Here is a 21,810-nt window from a genome sequence, read left to right on the forward strand (position 1 = left end):
TCTACCTAATCCTTACCGCCAAGGACATCACTGATAGCAATACTACAACAACACCTAGCAGGCCCATGAAGACACAAAAGAGGCCCACTTACCTTTGTAACTTTGTGTAGTCCATGTGCAAAGGAAGCCACAACAATCCTAGAAATTCTGTTATGCCTAATATGGATTCTCCACCCATTTGGTTATTGTCCCTCCACCAATTTTGTTACCAAATTCTGTTATTGTCTCTGCCAACTAATGATTAGCTTTTCTACTTCCTCCTATAATCATTATAAATACCGCAATTAGTAATGAAGGAGTAGAGAAGAATTATCCAATACCTGTTTAGTGTAGTTTAGCTTAATGTAGCTTAGCCTGATTCCTAATAGTCACCGTGGAAGTTCTACCACGCCGTGGCTTCCACAACTTCACCTTCTCATCAAAGGTGGTCTACATACTCCCTTTATGCATGGGTGGGAAACACCAGAAAATAGTGTCCCAAGGTTTATGCTTATCCCTTCGAATTGGATCCCTTACGCTGTTACACGTGGGTGGGAACCTCATACCGCCGATTGGCGGCATCGGAGTCGATGACATGGTGAGTGTGATCAGGCATGAGCTAGAGGAACTCTCTTCGAACCCACTCGTTACCGCTGGTACATCGGTGAGGACCCCACCTTGCCCAACGAGATCGGAGACCTGTGCGAGGGTTTGTACGAGATGAGTGGAATAGATTCAAAAGAGAGAAAGGTTAGAGTTTTCAACACCTGTCGACATCCAATTGGCTAATATATCAAGTGGCTTGTCCATGCATGACAATTAAAGTTGATTTACCATTAATTAAAAGGATCACACGGAATGAAAAAATTTCACTCAGTGCATCCTAGTAGCTTTAAAAGGAAGCACCAATCCGCTTCTTTAGGTATAATTAAAAGGACCACATGGCATGTTCTCTTAATTTATATCTTTTTGCTACTGTGTTTCAATTGGGTTATGCAGTATTTTTGGTTTTCATTGACTCTAAATACGTAGTAACCTCTCTGTATGTTGCTTTTGGTATCTCTGGTACCACTCATTAATCTAATCCTTTTTTAGCTGATAAAAGAAAAGAGCCATCCTTTAATGCAAAAATACTTCCAAACAATTCATTATCTGTTGTTCAATTTTAAAATATATTTTTCATCTTTTGTGTCGTGCTTGACTTGGCATATGTTAATGTAACAAATTAAACTGAATTTACTTTGTTTTGCAGGCATGTAAGCATGTTCTAATGTTAGCCCAAACTGGGGGTCTTGATTGCCTGGTTGATGTCCAAAATGAGCTTGTTCAATTATAAATGATAATGTTTTTCTATTGAAGTCCTTGTTTTTCCATATTTTGTTTTGGATATCACTCAGTATGCAGAGTATATATTCGAGAACTATTTTTCATCTCCCCCACATAAAACAGGAAAAGAAAAGAATGTTCCTTAACCTTTATTTAATGGGTGACTTGGTACATTATGTTTTCTTATGTGGTCAAGCATATTAATAAATAATTGAAGAATATTAGTGTTAGAGCACTAAACTGACTATTGTAGAAAGATAAAAGAAGTAAGGTAAATTGGTGTAATGGTTCTACTTTTATTTATTCATTTCCATGATATTTATAGAGGAACGAAGTCATACATGGCTATGCCACTAGTTAGGCAGCAGTTCTACTAATCACTACTATGATAACAATTTTTTTTGAAGTTAGTTATAACAAAAATGGGATATGCACATAACAGAATTGGTGGTGGGAGACAAGGAAACTGTTGCAGCTTGGTTAACCATCTACACAAAGTCATGGTAATGGGCTGCCCTCTTGGTGATCCTTTTGGGTCTGTTCGTAGTCATGGGTATGTTGCTATCATCTCCCCGCACTGGGAGAACAACCTTGTCCCCAAGGTTGTAAGAATCACGCAAGGAGTCCCAATTCTTCCATGTGGTATCCTCAAGATCCAATTTTGTCCATTGCACCAAGACCAACTTGGTCGGGATTGAAGCTGATGAATCCAACTTCCAATCCAGCAGGGAAAGTGGCTTGATGACTAGGTGGTTGTCGAAACTGGCGGGAGGGAGATTGAATGGGGAATCGAGCAAGGGGCCATGGTAAGGCTTTAGTAATGAAACATGGACAACTAGGTGAATCTTAGAGGATTCTGGTAACTTCAATCGGCATGCAACTTGGTCGATGCGTGTTGGAAAAGTGGCCTCAATAACATAAAAGGGGGGGGGGGATGAATTAAGTCTCACAAAATTCCCATTAACAAATTTTAACCCCCTTTTTTTTATGAGGTATGATAGGCTCAAATGCAGAAAAAGAAGAAGCAATCAATTTAATAATGTTCTTTTAAATGTGCAAGACAAAGTAAACTATAATAAAATAACTGAGAGAAATGCAAACTCAATTTGTACTGGTTCGGCCACTTCCCGTGCCTACATCCAGTCCTAAAACAACCCACTTGAGATTTTCCACTATCTCTGTAAATCCTTTACAGACTTTGAGCACACCTTGGGATTCCTTACCCTTGTGTTCAATATTCTCACAATTCAAGAGACAAACAGTCTCATGATTACAACTGAGTTTATGGGATGAACAAAAAGATTTCTCTCCTTTAGAGTAGATGATACAAATTGAAGATCCTAGAAGAATTCTCAATAGATTTGCAAGTGTTTGGCCAATAGTTGTTTAGAGAGCATTTGACAATTAAGTTCTCTTAGAACATCTCTCTCTCTTACTTTTCGAAGTTAGACACACATTATATATAGGCTCATTGTGCCTTTTCAAAATGGTTTGAAGAGATGTGTCTTTTTAAAAAGCTTTTCTAAAATTTTCTCACTGGTAATCGATTACAAGATTCTGATAATCGATTACACAGTTATATTTCTGAAGAGTCATGACTTTTCAAAGTGTTTTCTGAAGTGTCGTTACTAGTAATCGATTACAGACATTTGGTAATCGATTACAAGATTTAAAATTCAAATTCCAAAACCCTTTTGAGACAATATGGCTCATTATAGAGATGTAAAAAAAATAATTAGACTAATTATATTTCTACATTATAATTAATTTGAATATGTGGTTGTCAAGACACAATAAATATAATATATCTATAAATTTTATACATAAATGACATATATAAGTTGGAAATATCCTCAACTTTTAACTTTGTAATTTTTGTAATGCTCCCTCATAACCCCGTGCAATATGCTCCTTCATATATAAGATAATGTCAGAATAAAAAATAAAAAAAAGATAATGTTATGCCCCATCAAGGAGATTTATGTTCAAAGTTAATAAAATTTAGACTCTTTAAGAGAGAATAAAAATATCTCACATGTAGAAGAAAAATTTGACCGAGGGCAACCATCTGTTGCATGTGACACCCTATTTTTCGTAAGATAAATTAAAAATAAATAGATTTTTAGGGAAATAATGAGGTTTTTGTAATTAAATAAATAAGAAGAAATAATTTTATTAATTAAAATAATGGTTTTAAGGTAAATAAAATAAATATATGCTCTTAGAAAATAAAAAGAATGTTTCATTTATTTATTTGATAGGGAGTAAAATAGAGTTCCTCTTTATAAAATAGTAGAATAAAGAAAAATGGAGTAAATAATAGACTGAGAGTACCTTAGGTATGAATAAAGACATATTAGGTTAGTTTTTACATTTATGATTTATCTTTCTCTCAAATTTGTTTTCCCTTCTCCTTCTCCCAAAATCATTTCCTTTTCCCGCATACACTTAAACCTATCCCAGTAAAACTACGATTCTGAACTCGTTAACCGTTGGATCGTGATGATATTTTAACACCAAGTTCGGAACTCATTTTCGCACATCCCCACCTTTGGGATTTGCAAAATAATATCTGTGGTAAGAGAAATGTCCCTCACAAGGAGCTTTTTGTTCCATACATACACCTAAACCTACCCCAGTAAAACTACAATCCTAGACTCGTTAATCGTTGGATCCTCGTGAAATTTGAACATGGGGTATGAAACTAATTTTTGCACATTCCCACCATCGTGTAGTTAAAGAATAAATTTTATGGTGAGAGAAACATTCATAGCATGGAGATAGTGAAATGGAGGCTCCAATCCATTCTCATTTTCTCTAACACTTGAAAACCCTAGCAGAGCAACTAGAGGAAAAGCTTGAGGGATCTTAGGGAACCACTAGAGACACTGCTATCACTATTGCACTACACATGTGAGCCCACTTAGGGGTAAGGGTTAAGTTTATCATAATTGGGGTTAGAATGAACATGTGTAGGGATCCTTAGAGGATTAAATTGTGATTAATTTTGAGATGTTCATTGAATTATAATTCTTCTTTTATGATTCTAATTATGATATTATTGTGTTTGATAGACCAATTGATGTCCTGATGTGAATTGGTTAATAAAATTGAGTGTTCTTGGTGTTTTTGCATTTTTGACCTATGATTTAATTTTGATTCCTTTGATTTTGAGATGATTATGTGAAATTGTTTGAGCGGTTTTACTCCCCATGTTTTGAGAATCATTTTTGTATAATTTGTTTGTGTTGGACAAGATTTGTTAGACAAGTGGCCTCAGATATCTTAAGAAGGGGGGGTTGAATTAAGATATCACAAACTTTTTCCTAATTAAAAAATTCTATTTTGATTTTTAACCCAAATCCCAAGATTCCTTTCAAAATGAATTCCTAAATAATTTTGCAAATTAAACTTACTGAATAAAAGCAATAAGCAATAATAAATAAAATAGTTTAAGGGAAGAGAAAATGCAAACTCAGATTTATACTGGTTCGGCCACACCCTTGTGCCTACGTCCAGTCCCCAAGAAACCCGCTTGAGAGTTCCACTATCTTGCAAAAGCCCTTTACAAGTTCTGAACCACACAAGGACAATCCTTCCTTTGTGTTCAGATTGCTTTACAACAAGAGACCCTCAGTCTCTTAATCCCTTTTCAGAAATAAGATGAAGAGAAGAAGAAATCTCTCTTTAAAGAGATAGATTGAACAATGGAGCACTCAAAATAATTCCTTATTGAATTGCAAGTGTATTGGCCAAGGAATTTTTTAAGAGGACCTTTGATGGCCATTCAAAAACTCTAAACAAATTCGTGTTCCAAGTCACATATAAATAGACCTTTGATGGCCATTCAAAAACCTTTTGGACAGATGTGACTCTTGAAAATATTTTCTGAAAAGCTCCTCTGGTAATCGATTACAAAACTTGTGTAATCGATTACAGGCTTTAAAATTTGAATTCAAACATTCTATAACTACTGGTAATCGATTACCATACATGTGTAATCGATTACACATTGTAAGATTTGAATTCAAATTTCTAATGACTGTTGTAAATATTTTCAGCTGTTGGTAATCGATTACAATCCTCATGTAATCGATTACATGCCTTCAAAAATATTAAAAATCATTTTAAAAGTGTTTTAGGAAGTGTTTTGGCCACTGGTAATCGATTACATCCTCTGGTAATCGATTAGCAGAGAGTGAATCTCTTGTAAAAACATTTTAGCTTAAATTCATTGGCCAAACCTCTTGTTGTTTCAACTTGGAATTCCCTTCCTAAATCACTAGAGATTTTCTTGATGATGTATCTTGAATTTCTTGGATTTTTGGTCTTGAATTAAACTTGAGAAGTACTTGATCCTTTGGCATCATCAAAACATCAAACATTCTGTAACTACTGGTAATCGATTACCATACATGTGTAATCGATTACACATTGTAAGATTTGAATTCAAATTTCTAATGACTGTTGTAAATATTTTCAGCTGCTGGTAATCGATTACAATCCTCATGTAATCGATTACATGCCTTCAAAAATATTAAAAATCATTTTAAAAGCGTTTTAGGAAGTGTTTTGGCCACTGGTAATCGATTATCAGAGAGTGAATCTCTTGTAAAAACATTTTAGCTTAAATTCATTGGCCAAACCTCTTGTTGTTTCAACTTGGAATTCCCTTCTTAAATCACTAGATATTTTCTTGATGATGTATCTTGAATTTCTTGGATTTTTGTCTTGAATTAAACTTGAGAAGTACTTGATCCTTTGGCATCATCAAAACATCTAAATATCTTGCTTCTACAAGATTTACTAGATTAGCATGATAAATTGTTATATTGGGATCATGAAATTATGTTTAAGTGATAAATTGAATATGTGATGAATTGTTAGATACATGTGTATTGAGATATTATATATATTGAATTGTGAGTTATGAAGTGCACAATCACACAATTGTAAGACCCTTTAAGAGCGATGAGTTTTTGTGCGACAAGTATTATGATGGGATCCACTGTGGGAACCCGACGAGTTGAATTACTTTGAGGCGTGACGAGTTAAAATGATTTTTAAAAAAATTGAGTCGTTGTGTGTATTGCATAGTTCATAGGTAAAGGTTGTGTTTGTGCCATGTATATATTAATACTATGCGATGTGTATATGATTCATATGGTGTGATAACATATTATTTTGGAATTATAACATTGTGATTGAAATTGAGTGTATGTGATAAATTGAGTATGTGTTGAATTGTAAGATACATGTATATTGAGATGTTGTGTGCATTGAGTTATGAGCTATAAGCCATATAATCACACAACTGTAACACCTTTTAAGGGCAACAGGTTAATGCGTGACGAGTATTGTGATGGGAACCACTGTGCAAACCTGACAAGTTTAATCACTTTGAGGCCCGACGAGATAAAATTATTTAGAGAATAATTAAGGAGTCTTGTGTTTTGTACAGTTCATAGATAGAGTCTGCGTGCTAAAATGTTTTCTGGGTTAGACCTGAATAAGGAGGGAGAGGCCCTGACGGACTCTTCGAAGTCTAGGCCTTGGGGTAAATACACTCGATTTGAGTGATCTTTTAAGCCTATGCCGATCCCACATGGTTGAAGCATTCTCACAAAACAACGTGATCCTGACTGGTCTCCCTATGATTTTACCTAGTGAGAGTGACCTAACTTACCAGTGTGTGGTCTGTCTTGCCATGTACTCCTAGGCGCCAAATGAGGTTTTTCACTTACATGATACCACATTGCATATAGGATTGACTCTTAGTGTATCTGTTACATAACACCTGTGTAATGATCATTGTGACTTGTTACGTGATGGTTTGTAATGAATTGTGTTAAGTTGAGCTTGTTCTATTGTATTATTATTATTATTATATATATATATATATATATATATATGCTTTCGTTAATCTCTACCTATTTATGAATGTGATAACTCACTTCCTGTGTGTTATTTGTATTTGGATCCTGTGATGATCTCGGACCTTGTGTTCATGAGAGTAGATGGTTAGGTGGATGACTTTAAAGAACCTCGTGTTAGAAAATGTTAAGACACAATGCTCTGATAGGATGTGACATTGGGGCATGAGTTTTTATTTCTATTGCATGATGTTCTGAACATGTTATGCTACTTTATGTTATCCCACTGCTTAACTTGTTTCCTTTTGTAAAAATTGGATGGCCTTGTTTTGGGGCCAGAGATGTTTTCATACCCTTATTTGATAAGTTTTTTTTAATTTGGTGATTAACGCAAATGTGAACCTTTTACCCACGTGAACTCCATTATGTTTATTGAATAAAATCATTTTAATGAATTCCGCATTTTCATGTATGATATTATATAAATATGTATGTCGGGATAGAGGGTTTTACATTGCATAGATCCAATTTATCTTTTGTTGGAAAACATGTTCATATACCTTTTTAATCTACATGTTTTGTATGTCAACTTGCAATTCGTATCATTATAAGAAAAAATAACCATGAAGAGATAGTGAACTTTTAAGAAGAGAAAGATTAGAAAAATTTTTGTTATGCTCCTTTTTAGTTTTTATTGACTTAAAAACACAAGGAGATTCAAGTTCAAAACTAATTAAATTTAAATTTTTTAGAGCCAATAAAAATATATATGACAAGTAGAAGGCAAGTTTGACCAAGAGAGCAAACTTTGTGTTGCATAAGTACAATCACCTTTGTGTTGGAAACATGTTAATACACCTTTTTAATCTACAATTAATAGTGATAAAAAAGGAAGAAAAAATACCATACATACATCAACTCTTGCGAAATGCAATTTTGTGATTCTGCTTCCGATTGCAACGTTGAAAACCACACAATTCCATAGCCCTCTGACTATTTTTTCACAACCTAATTGGTAGTTCTCTAAGTACTAACCATAAACAAAAGCCTTAAATGTTATGAGCTCTGCAGAAAAATATTGATTGAAAACAAAATTTAATTAGGTAGGTTAACTATTCTAACTCACCAAATGGAAACTTCACAGTATACAACCTTCTAAGTATACCAAAAAATGACTCCTTTGTATTTTCCCTTTGAAAAAGCCTTTCCACCAAATGAATAAACAACTCTAAGCATAGACCACAAGCTATTAATGTCAATTTAGACTTATAAATAGCAAATGGTGGCAGTTTAGTAACTGATGAACAACATTTGTTTCAGAGTTTAAGGAGTGTATGTTTTGGAAGCTACAAAGTGTAGCCTTGGGTTAGACATGCCGCCTTGATTTAGGTTATATGCACGTTCTTAAAAATTTATTTGGCTTACCAAAAAAAGAAGTTAAGACTTGTATTGTATTTATTAGGTAATAGTTTTTCAATAAAAATTTAATGCTATTCTGTTTTTGGTAAGCAAAGATAAAATTATAAAACGGAATCCAAGCATTATGCTACCCTTGTATTTGGATTTTACATTTGAACAATACAAGAGAAGGGAACAATACACAAATATGAAAATAACAACAATCACTCCTATTTCGCACCAAATTTGATGCAATAACAAACTTTAATAAAAACTAAAGTAGAAATCAGATCACACATGTCTCCATTAAACACTATATCATTCTTTATTAATCACATGAACAACAATTGCATGGAAAATTAAAACAAGAGAATTTCTTAACTTGTCTCCTAGCTACCCAATAACAAGCCAAATTGGATAAACAACGCCCCATAAGAAGAGGGCAATACAAAAGCCAAGCCAATAAAATAGAAACCCAAATACAGTAAGAGAAAAGCAAAAAATAAGTTATTAGAATCTTCTTCGACAAAGCTATAAAATGGACCCAACAAGCCAAGACCATTAAAGTTAAACCCTTATTGAGTAGAACAGCTTCTGTCTATCTAACATCAATCTCCAAGAAAAAGTCAAGACTTTTAAGGGGGCAGGGTACTTCCAAATCCTGCTAAACCAAAGCAGAAAACGGAAAATTATAAACAGAAAATAGTTTGTAAGCATCCTCGTTCCAATTATTAAGAAAATGGTATCTAGTAGTTTTCATTGATATGAGACAATGAATAAATACATAGTCCTCTCTACCATCTCTCCATGATTATTGAGGATAAAATATCAAAACAGAATTACAAATAAAAAGGAGAAAATATACAGGGATTTGGATCAATTATAATTTAAATTCAAATCATAGCTGATCCTTACAATTAATGGATTCTAACACCCCCTTTCAAGTTGGTGCATCAATGCCACATATTCCCAACTTGTCAAGATAACTACTAAGGGCCTTGGATGCTACTACCTTGGTTAGCATATCAACAAGTTGTTGTTCTGATTTTACCAAAGGAAAGACAATAATACCATCTTCAATCTTCTCTTTGATGAAATGCCTGTCAATTTCCACATGTTTTGTACAATCACATTGGACGGGGTTGTTAGAAATCTCTATGGCTGATTTATTATCACAGTAAAGCTTCATTGCATTCATATCCAATATCCTTCAAGAGACTTCTAACCCTTAATAGTTCACATATTCCAACTGCCATCCCTCTAAACTCTGCTTCAGTACTTGATCTAGCAACTACTTGTTGCTTTTTACTTCTCCAAGATACTAGATTTCCTCCCACAAAAGTGAAGTAGCCAGCGGTAGACCTTCTGTCATCTGTTGATCTAGCCCAATCAGCATCAATATAACCCTCAACTTTGAGGTGACCATGATTTGAGAATAACAAACCTTTTCCTGGTGCAGATTTTTAAGTACCTTAATATTCGTTCAATAGCATCCATATGCGGTTTTTTTGGGTCATGCATAAATTGACTCATGCATAAATTAGCTTTCCCACTAGTCTTTGATATCTTCCTCTATCTGCACTAGTTGCATCATCACAATGAAAATTCTTGTGGTTTTTTTCTATAGGAGTATCAATTGGTTTACACCCAAGCATTCTTGTTTCAGCTAACAAGTCTAAAGCATACTTTCTTTGAGAAAGGAAGATACCATGCTTGGACCTCGCAACTTCGATCCCTAAAAAATATTTGAGATCTCCAAGCTGTTTCATGCCAAATTCAGAAGCTAAATGTCTCTGTATGCTTAAAATTTCATTAGGATCATTTTCGGTTACAATCATATCATCAACATATATTATCAATGCAATGATTTTACTTTGATTATGCTTGAGAAACAAGGTGTGATCAGAATTGCTTTGTGTGTAACCGAAAAACTACATAGACTTTGTAAATCTTCCAAACCAAGCTCTTGGTGATTGTTTTAATCCGTATAGGGCCTTTTTAAGCATACACACCAAAGGAATATTTGAGTACTTTGGTATACCTGGAGGAGGATCCATATAAACTTCTTCCATTAGATCTCCATGTAAAAAGGCACTTGTTACACTGAATTGAAGAAGTAGCCAATCTTGATTTGCTGCTAGTGATAATAACACCCTCACTGTATTGAGCTTTGCAATTGGTGCAAAGGTTTATTGGTAATCAACCCCAAAGGATTGAGTGTAACCCTTTGCAACTAGCCTTGCATTATATCTCTCCACACTTCCATCAGCTTTATGTTTGACAGTTAACACCCATCTACAACCAACTCTACTCTTTCCATTTTTGTTTTAATTGCCTAGATCCACCTAGAATCTGCTAGAGCTTCTTGCAAACTACTAGGAGTAAAGGCAATAGATAATTGAGATACAAAATTCACATATGACTTGGACAACTTTTTAGATGGCACATAGTTGTTTATGGGGTATTTGACCTTATAATTTAGAATGGGATCATACTTAATTGGGGGTTATCCTCTATTAATATGAAGTGGAAGAGTGTAAGGGCTCACTATAGGGTCAGAATTTGGGGTAGAAGAGACATTGCGTTGTATATAAGTGGAAACACAGTTTTGTGTATCAGCAACAAAATGAAAAGGAGTAAGAGTTTCAAGTGATACCTCTACAAAATTATTTTTGGATTGGATCAACAGTGGATTAGAGGTTGAAGGAGAGATTATACTATCATCTTTGACCATATTCTCATTTACATTATTCTAAATTTGATCTTCCATGTTCTCATCTCCATTATCTTGAATTCCATCCTCTGTTGTTGTTGGCATAACATCAAATAACTAGATATCTTGGTCAAGTCTATCATGATTCGGGACCTCCAAATCACACCCCCTTTGAGGTGAAAAATGAAGTATTTTTGAGGGAAAAACATTTCATGCTCATGAAATGTAACATCCATTGATACAAAAAATCTTTTTGTAGATGGATGATAGGCCTTACATCCCTTTTGAGTGGTGTTGTATCCCATAAAAACACATTTCATTGCTCTAGATTCTAATTTTGGTCGCTGGTGAGGATGCAAATGCACATATATGACACAACCAAAAATATAGGGTGGTAAATGATTGACAAAATTAAGGGTGAAATCATGAGAAAGGACATCAAGAGGTCTCTTAAAATTTAACACACTCAAGAGAACTCTATTAATAAGATAAACTGTAGAGCTTAAAGCTTCACCTCATAACTAAGAAGGAATATTACCGCCAATCAATAGTGATCTAGTAACCTCCAAAAGATGTCTATTTTTTCTCTCGGCTACTCCATTTTGCTGAGGGGAATTAGGACATGATATTTGATGAAGAATACCAATAGATTTCATAAAATTTGTCAACTCATTTTTGTAGTATTCCCCTCCATTATCAGACCTGACTATTTTTATTGGAGTATTAAATTGTGTGCTTATTATTTCGTGAAATACTTGAAAAACATTACACGCATCACTTTTGCATTTTTAAGTAGGTATAACCAAGTCATTCTTGTATAGTCATCCATTAATGTCACAAACCATTGCATTCCATTATATGTGGGAAGAGGGGCAGGTCCCCAAACATCAGAGTGAATTATTATTTATAGGAAAAGTAGCGTGATGACTTTTTGCCATTACACAAATTTCACATTTAAAATCAGAGATATTACAATAGTTAAACAATGAAGGAAATAATCTCTTAAGGTAGCTAAAAGATGGATGTCATAATCGCTTATGCCATTGCCAAATATCTCTTTTATTCTTAGCTTATGTTTCATCAATTACAGAGTGAGTCAGTGCTTTTCCTTTGGTATATTGAGAATTACCTTTAAGATAGTATAATTCTTCACTTCTTTTACCATTACCAATCTTCTCCTTCATATGTATATTCTTTAGAGTACAATATCTAGGAAAGAACAAGAAAACACAGTTATGGGACTTGGTTAATTGACTAACAGAGAGAAGACTACAATCGAGAGAAGGAACAAAAAGCACATTGGAAATGGATACCAAGGGAGAAATGGATATTGTACCACTACCCATAACTGGGGAAGAAACAATAGAAAAACCACAAATTGGTTGAAATGTATCTAACTTAGCAACAAATCCAGTAGCAACGGTGGAGTTGTCCTTGGGAGATTCCACTTTTTTTTCCTTTTGGGTGCCATTCGGGATCACTTGTACCATCAAGACACTTGGGTTTAAGGATTGAAGACAGATCCTTCATATGTGGAGTAGAATCTGATTTATTTGACCTATTATTCATTTTCGTACACAGAAGCTAATCTCCAATTCCTAAAGAAGAAAGGTAATTGGAGTTGACTCTAATACCATATTAAGAAAATGGTATCGGGTAGTTCTCATTGATATGAGACAGTGAATAAATACATGATCCTCTCTACCATCTCTCCATGATTATTGAGGACAAAATACCAAAATAGAATCACAGACAAAATATCAAAATAGAATCACAAATAAAAAAGGAGAAAATATACAAAAATTTGGATCAATTACAATTTAAATTCAAATCATAGCTAATCCGTACAATTAATGGATTCTAACACCAATACCATATATCTTTCTCCATTGTAACTAGTAAAACATAAGAGATAAGATTACAAAGTTTTAAGAAAGGTCTTCCTCCCAACAGAACATAAGCCTCATCTAACTCCACACCCAATTCAAACTCACACATAAGAGTTAACAATATTTTCAAAAATTTGAAAAAAGCCCTGGAAAAGCATATGTATACAATATTTCTGGAGCTTACCATATACTAGATATATTGATATACCCATACATTTGTGTAAGTGTCATATACATTTTACATCTTAATATAACTTTAACTAAGGAAACTGTTAAGCAATGATTTAAAACATCTTGAGATTACTAACTACTTTGCATTATCTCTGGTCTAAACATAATTAATTGATGCAGTCCTTATTATGAAATTCCTCATAAAAAAATTAAAAGATTAAAAAAATGCAAAACCAAAATATTATGAAGAGTGTAAATTGACCTATTGTAGAAGCTAAATCACTAAAAAATTACCTAAGATTTCAGTACCTGCACACGAGTCATGTATTTCTTCCCTTGATGGTGTTCGTATGCAAAATCAAGTTGGGGGATGATCCTATGAAGTATCTCATCTACGTGTTTCGAATACCATAACCTCCATCTCCTCTAGAAAATAAGGGGGAGGATGAAAATTCCAAAGCCAAAAATACATCCCATCTCTACACTTAAAAAATTCCAATGAATTGAACTTTCAGTTTGGGAATGAGTTGTTTCAAGTGTTGGCACTCTATCATTGCTGCAATTATGGGTCAGTGGAGGTCCACATAACTCTTCATTCCCTTTAAAGGAATCTGCTTCAAATGATTGAATTCGGGTACCCTTTGGAATTTCCACCACCAAGTGATTATTTGACAGATTCAAATATGCAAGGAAAGATAGACTTATGAGCTCTGTTGGAATTTCTCCATTAAAAGAATTGTTTGAAAAATCTAAAGACTCAAGATTCCTAAAATTTTCGATAGATGGTGGCTGAGAGGGCATTATTTGACAAATTAAGAGCATTCAATCCCTTGAACTCATTAGCTCATTTGGTATTGGACCCTCAAAATTGTTGCTAGACATATCCAAGTAAGTGAAGGCTCTTTGAATTCTGAGAAACTTCATTAGTTGACCTTTGTTGTTATTAATAATTGAGTTGTGGTACCGAGAGGCATCGACTGCATTATAGTCGAAAGCTGCCTGCTCAAGGATAGAGCGAGATACATTTGTAACAAGTTTAGCTAACTTCACTATAGTTGTCCAAATGTGACAATAAATCCTTAAAATTCTTGAGTTCATAGTTATCAACTATATCAATATAGAAATGATTGAATTTTGTCCCAACATCAACTTTATCATGCTTCATTGCTTTCCAACTGTTTAAGTGCTCCTGGTATTGGACCACTAAAATTGTTGGAGGATAGATAAAAAACATGAAGCATTTCCCAATCAACACTACTTATTGGGCATCAAATTGACCCGTGAAGTTTGTTTAACCTTAAATCTAGGATTCTGTTGGATAATATAAACTTTATTTGGCCCATTCATCAAGTGTTAGGCCCATTAAGTTTGTGCTACTACTTTAAAGAAACTTCTAGAAAAGTGTAGAAATAAGTAGCAGTAATATTTAATTAAAGAAGTGTGTAGAACTAAGTTGTTGGGAGAAATGTGTAGAACTCTCCCTTGAAGTGTGTGGAAACTTTTCTTGATGTAACTAGAACTCACCCTTGAAGCCTATAAAAGGGGGAGAGGTTATCATTTGTATGTGGATCCAAAAAAAAGAGAAAGAAGCGAAAACAAAAGCATTTCTCAAGTAATAAGAAACTAGCCTTCTTTCAAATATTCTCTACTCTTCCATTTCTCTCAAATACTTCCTATAACCTTCTCCTTTCCAACAAAGTGGTATCAGAGCTTAGGTTCTTATAAGAAATTCCTCTAGAGTTATGGTGAGCAATGGAGCGACATCCTTCCAAGTTCCACTTCTAAAGGGGAGCACCTATGACAATTGGAGCATCAAAATGAAAGCCCTTCTTGGAGCACATTGATGTAGCTCTATGTGGAGCTTGTAGGCCTTGGATCTTCTTCATCAATGGTCTCCTTTGCTTCTTGAAGATGAATGGCAGTGGAATGGAGAAGGAAGAAAGATGATTGGAGATGCCACTTCAAGGAAAAGATGAGTCAATAACAAGCTCACCACCATAGGAAGCCATGGATAAGAGCTTGAAGGTAGGAGAAGATGAGTGGAGGGAGAAGGAGAGAAGGAGCACGAAATTTTGTGCCTTAAATGACGTCTGAACTTTGAAGTGTAATTCTCAAGTGATCAAAGTTGAAAAAATGCACACACATGGCCTCTATTTATAGCCTAAGTGTCACACAAAATTGAAGAGAAAATTGAATTTCTATTCAAATTTCACTTGAATTTGTGGAGCCAAAATTTTACTAATTATGGTTAGTGAATTTTAGCTATGGTTCAGCCCACTAATCCAAGATCAAGTTCAAGATTCTCCACTAAGTGTGCTTAGGTGTCATGAGGCATGTAAAGCATGAAGGACATGTACAAAGTTTGACTATATGATGTGACAATGAGGTGTAGCAAGCAAATGCTCACTTCCCCCCCCCCCCTTTAAAATTTAATTGGATTGGGATTCTCCCAATTCAATTAAATTTATTTTCCAACACACATCAAATATTCACTTAATGTATGTGAAATTACAAAACTACCCCTAATACAAAAACTAGTCTAGGTGCCCTAAAGTACAAGGGCTGAAAAATCTTACATTTCTAGGGTACCCTACCTACATTATGGAGCCCTAAATACAAGGCCCAAAAATAATGAAACCTTAATCTAATATGTACAAAGATAAGTGGACTCATACTTAACCCGTGGGCCTGAAATCTACCCTAAGGCTCATGAGAACCCTAGGACCTTCTCTTACATCTCTAGCCTAATCTTCTTGGAGTCTTCTATCCAATGCCCTTGGGGGGTCGGATTGCATCACACATGATGTTTAGGAAATGGTTGAAAAAGGCTATACGGAGTGACAAGATGAGACTTCACTTTCCTAAGCACAAAAGAAGACTTTAAAGGATTCAAGAAAGAGAAACAAGAAAGCTTTCTTCCTCATCTTTCAAGCTAAGGAGGCATGGGATAAGCTTTAAACCTCTCACAAAAGGGAAGACAAAGTAAAGAAGAGGTATCTCCAAACTCTAAGAGGTGAGTTCAAATCCTTACATATAAAAGAGTCAGAGTCCATTTTCGATTATTTTTTAAGATTTCTTGTTGTTTCACATCAAATAAAAAGAAATGGTGAGAAGTTAGAAGATGTTAGAATTATGGAGAAAGATACTACGCCCGTTAGATCCCAAATTTGAGCATATTATTGTGACAATCAAGGAAACCATAGATTTAAAAACCATGATGATAGAACAACTTCAAGGATCATTGCAAGCTTATGAAGAGAAGCATAAGAAGAAGCAACAGATCACTAAGCAACTCTTCAAGATGCAACTGATGGAGAAGGAAGAAAGTCAAGGAAATGAGAGAAGTCAACGAGACTGACGTGAAGGTCGTTGTCGCAACCAAGGATAGGTTGGACGTGGCAACAGAGGACGAGGTTCAAATTTCATCAACAACAGTTACGAGAAAGGAAAAAGCTCAACAAGAGAACATGGAAGAGGCTATGCAAGCAAAAGGTATGATAAATCTCAAACCCAATGCTATAATTGTCAAAAGATTGGCGACTATGCTTCAGAATGTAGATTCACCAAGAATAGAGTTGAGTAGGAGAATAACTATGTGGAGAAAAAAGACAAAAAGTTTGAAACAGTGCTCCTAGCACGTGGAGGCAAAGAAGGTAGCCACGAAAACACATGGTACCTTGACACTGGTGCAAGCAACCATATGTGCAGAAAAAGAAGCATGTCCATGGATCTTGATGAATCAATAAGTGGCAATGTCTCATTTGGTGATAATTCTAAGACTCATGTAAAACAAAAAGATAAGATCTTAATTCGTTTAAAAGATGGAAGACACGAATTCATATCAAATGTCTACTATGTCGCAAATATGAAGAATAATATTTTGAGTTTGGCACAATTACTTGAAAAAGGCTATGATATTCATATGAAAGATTCTAGTCTTTCCATATGAGATGGGAGAAACAATCTAATTACCAAGGTACCAATGTCAAGAAATAGAATGTTGTTATTCAATATCCAAAATGATGTTGCAAAATGTCTTAAAGCTTCCTACATTGATGCATCCTGGCTATGGCATCTTTGATTTGGGTACTTAAATTTTGAAGGCTTAAGTTTACTATCAAAGGAGAAAATGATGAGAGGACTACCCTCCATTAACCACCCTGATTAACTCTGTGAAGGATGTTTACTTGGCAAGAAATTTAGAACAAGTTTTCCAAAGGAGTCAAACTCAAAAGCTAAGAAGTCACTCGAGCTAATGCATGCTGACGTTTGTGGGCCAATCAAGCCAAGCTCACTAGAAGTCTTTTCCGCATTCAAGAAGTTTAAAGCTGTAGTGGAGAAAGAAAGTGGTCAAAAGATCATAGCCATGAGGACAAACCGAGAAGGAGAATTCACTTCCAAAGAGTTTTGAGAGTTATGTGAAGAGAATGCAATCAGACTTCTCTTGATGGTTCAAATACCCCCCCCCCCCCAACAAAATGGTGTGGCAGAAAGAAAAAAATAGAACGATCCTTAATATGGCTCAGAGCATGCTCGAAAGCAAGAAACTGCCAAAAGAATTTTAGGGAGAAACTGTGGCATGTGCAGTTTATATGTCCAATCGATCTCCGACAAGAAATGTATAGGGAAAGACACCACAAGAAGCATGGAGTGGAAGAAAGCTTGGTATCTCTAACTTGAGGGTTTTTGGGAGTATAGCTCATGTTCATGTCCCAGACGAGAGAAGAGCAAAAATTGATGCAAAAGTGACAAATTCATCTTCATTGGTTATGATTCAAGCTCAAAAGGGTACAAGTTGTACAACCCAAACAACAAGAAGATGGTAGTCAGTAGAGATGTGGTGTTCGGCGAAGAAGGACAATGGGACTTTGAGACTCATGAAAATTAGGGGTGGGAATAGGCCAGGCCAGGCCAGGCTTTAAAAGGCCTGAGCCTAGCCTACAATGAATTTTTTAGGCCTGAGCCTGGCCTATAGCCTATCAAAGGCTTTTATTTTGGCTCGGCCTAGCCTTTTTAAAAGCCTAGTCTGGCCTGATAGTCTTTTTAAAAGCCTTCTTCACACTAAATTTTTTAATATTTTTGTGCTTTGGAGTAGGAAACATAATAGGAAAGTTAAAGGAAAGGAAAAGGAAACGTTAACAGGAATAGGAAAGCCAATAAAAATAATGAGAAATATAAAGGGGCACATGACTCACACCTAAATTGTAATTAAAGTCTTACTTGATTATAGGAATGGAAGTTATGGAGCAGTAATGTGTAATCAAAGTCTACTAGTTTAAAAAAAATTAATTGTACCCAAAAAAATAATATAAGTATATGTATATATATATATATATATATATATATATATAGGCCTATCAGGCTTATAAGGCTTTTTAATAAGCCTAAGCCTGGTCTATTTAATTTAATAGGCATTTAAAAAAACCTGAGCCTAACCTTTTAATTAAATAGGTCAGTTCAGATCAGGCTTTATGTAGGCCAGGTCATAGGCCCCTGTAGGCCAGCCTGGCCTATTCCCACCCCTAATGAAAATGAATACAACTTTTTTCCTCCACTTGAAGAATTGAAGACACCTCAACATGTTTAGCAAGAGCTTGCCCTATCAACATCAACCACTCACGAAGACACTTTGCCATCTCCTGAAAATGAAAGGATGGTGTCACACACAAGAACCCTCCAAGATTTTTATGATCGAATTGAGAGATTGGATAGTATCACACTATTTTGTCTCTTTGAAGATTGTGAACTAGTGGACTTTGAAGAAGTTGTGCAATATAAAAGATGGAGAAATGCGATGGACGAAGAAATTAGATCCATCAAGAAGAACGCCACATTGGAACTCGTCTCCCTTCCAAAAGGGCGCAAGGCTATTGGTGTTAAGTGGGTGTACAAAACAAAGAAGAATGCCAAGGGAGAAATTGAAAGATATAAGGCAAGACTAGTTGTAAAAGGTTATAGTCAAAAGGCTAGGTTTGATTATGATGAGGTGTTTGCACTAGTCGCTCACCTAGAGACCATAAGACTAATACTCTCTCTTGCAGCTCAACACAAGTGGAGAATTCTTTAGATGGACATGAAGTTTGCCTTCTTGAATGGAGTCCTCGAGGAAGAAGTATACATCAAGCAACTGTTGAGATACAAGGTGAAAGAAGAAGAAGACAAAGTTCTCAAGATAAAGAAGACACTTTATGGACTAAAACAAGTCGCTCAAGCTAGAAGACTTTATCAAGTTAAGAAGCTTACTTTGAATGATAAATCAAGTTTAAGGGGGGTGTTGGATAATATAAACTTGATTTAGCCCATTAGTCAAGTGTTAGGCCCATTAAGTTTGTGCTACTACTTTAAAGAAACTTCTAGAAAAAGTGCATAAATAAGTAGAAGTAATATTTAATTAAAGAAGTGTGTAGAACTCTCCCTTGAAGTGTGTGGAAACTTTTCTTGATGTATCTAGAACTCTCCCTTTAAGCCTATAAAAGGGGGAGACATCATCATTTTTATGTGGATCCAAAAAAGACCCAAAGAAGCCAAAACAAAAACATTTCTCAAGTAATAAGAAACTAGCCTTCTTTCAAATATTTTATCCTCCTCCATTTCTCTCAAATACTTCCTATAACCTCCTCCTTTCCAACAGATTCTAAATTTGGAAATTTTACATAAGAAACAGAGAACTTTGTCAATTAAGAAATTGCTTCGAAGGTTTAGGACTTTTAGTTTCTGGCAGTTGACTTAAGATTTAGGTCCAAAACAAAAACATTTCTCAAGTAATAAGAAACTAGCCTTCTTTCAAATATTTTCTCCTCCTTCATTTGTCTCAAATACTTCCTATAACCTCCTCCTTTCCAACAGATTCTAAATTTGGAAATTTTACTTAAGAAACAGGGAAATCTTTCAATTAAGAAATTGCTTCGAAGGTTTAGGACTTGTAGTTTCTGGCAGTTGACTAAAGATTTAGGGATGGTGCCTTCCAACTGATTTTCATTTAGGTCAACAACCTTAGAGAACATGAAGTTGGTAGAGTATTATGAATATAACCTCGGAGTTTGTTTCCACCAAAATTCAACACCCTTAGAGTGGTACTTAACGTCGCAAAACACTTTGGAACTATCCTAACAAAGTTGCTGTCAGAAAGATCTAGAAGGAGAAGCCTTGAAGCATTGCAAAAGGATTCAGGGATTTCTCCATGAAAAGTGTTGTTTGAAAGAGATAATATTCCTATGAAAGAGAGATGATTACTCGTGTCTAGTGAAACGATAGAGTTGAATCTATTGTTTGAAAAGTTCAAATTATTAACATACTTTGGAATGAAAGGAAAAGGCCCTTGCAGTTGGTTGGAACTAAGGTCGACCATCAAAAGGTTTGAACTTAAATTCAGACACTTCCTTCCAAATTTGTAAGAAAATTTTTGGAAATATTCAAGATAGAAAGATATTTAAGTTGCCAAATCCATTTAGGTATTGGTCCTTCAAGATATATTAATATTGACTGATTCGTTAAAAAACTAGGAATTCCTCTCAACTTACTGGAAACCAACATGAGATATCCAATATCAGGAAAAGGTGACAGGTCACGATCATCTCTAAAGTTTAAATCAATTGACAAATTGTTATGTGAGAGGCCTGGTGTAGTTAAATTACTAAGCTTGTGAATCTTGTCCAATTGTATTGTGCCATTAAAGTTGTTTTGATTAAGTTAAATGGATCGAAGTGTTCTATGGTTAAAAATAGACATAGGAATATGCCCTTGAAAATTATTGCTACTTAAATCAAGCATCCCTAATATAGGGGAAGCAATAACAAAATCGTGCAAGAGACCATTGAGTTAATTAAAGGGAAGTTTAAGTTCTCGCAAATATGGGAGTTTAAGTAGAGATCAGGAGAGACTCCCATTGAAAAGGTTAAACCCCAAATCAACACTAACGATATTTTTAAGGCCCTCTATATGATTGGATGGTAACACCGCACTTAAATGATTATCAAAGAGGGATAAATATGTGAGATTATTGGATATATTAGAAGAAGGGAGGGGACCTGTAAAGTTATTGGAAGACAAGTATAGATAAACAAGTTGGGTGAGTTCTGAGATTGAACTAGGAAGTGTTCCATTAAATTGGCAGTAAGATAGATCAATTGTAGATAACTGCTTCAAATTTGAAATTGCAGCTGCAAGGTTTTCTAAGAAATTTGTATCAATAAGAATCAAGTTATGGAGAGAACTATGTGATGCGAAGTAATTTGGAAAACAACCACCAAGATCTTAATTGTTTGAGATGTCAAGGACCTTCAGATATCTATTGGAAAAGAACCATTCAAGCCACAACTTTTAAGCTCTAGTATGACTAACTTGGACAAATTTACAAAGGATTCTGGCATTGTGGATGCCATGTTGTTGTGGCTCAATTTTAGAACAGGAGTGATAGAAGCTTAGCCAGTGATGCATCAATGGGTCTAGAGATATTTCATGA

The 21,810-nt window shown here is 35.0% G+C and overlaps 1 pseudogene; it reads right to left on the bottom strand.

The window, feature by feature from the left end:
- Nucleotides 1-1,793: 1,793 nt before the first annotated feature.
- On the bottom strand, nt 1,794-21,119 carry LOC114375746 (annotated as a pseudogene).
- Nucleotides 21,120-21,810: the final 691 nt, after the last annotated feature.

The sequence above is a fragment of the Glycine soja genome, chromosome 1, assembly GCF_004193775.1.
Source record: "Glycine soja cultivar W05 chromosome 1, ASM419377v2, whole genome shotgun sequence".
Classification (NCBI taxonomy): domain Eukaryota; kingdom Viridiplantae; phylum Streptophyta; class Magnoliopsida; order Fabales; family Fabaceae; genus Glycine; species Glycine soja.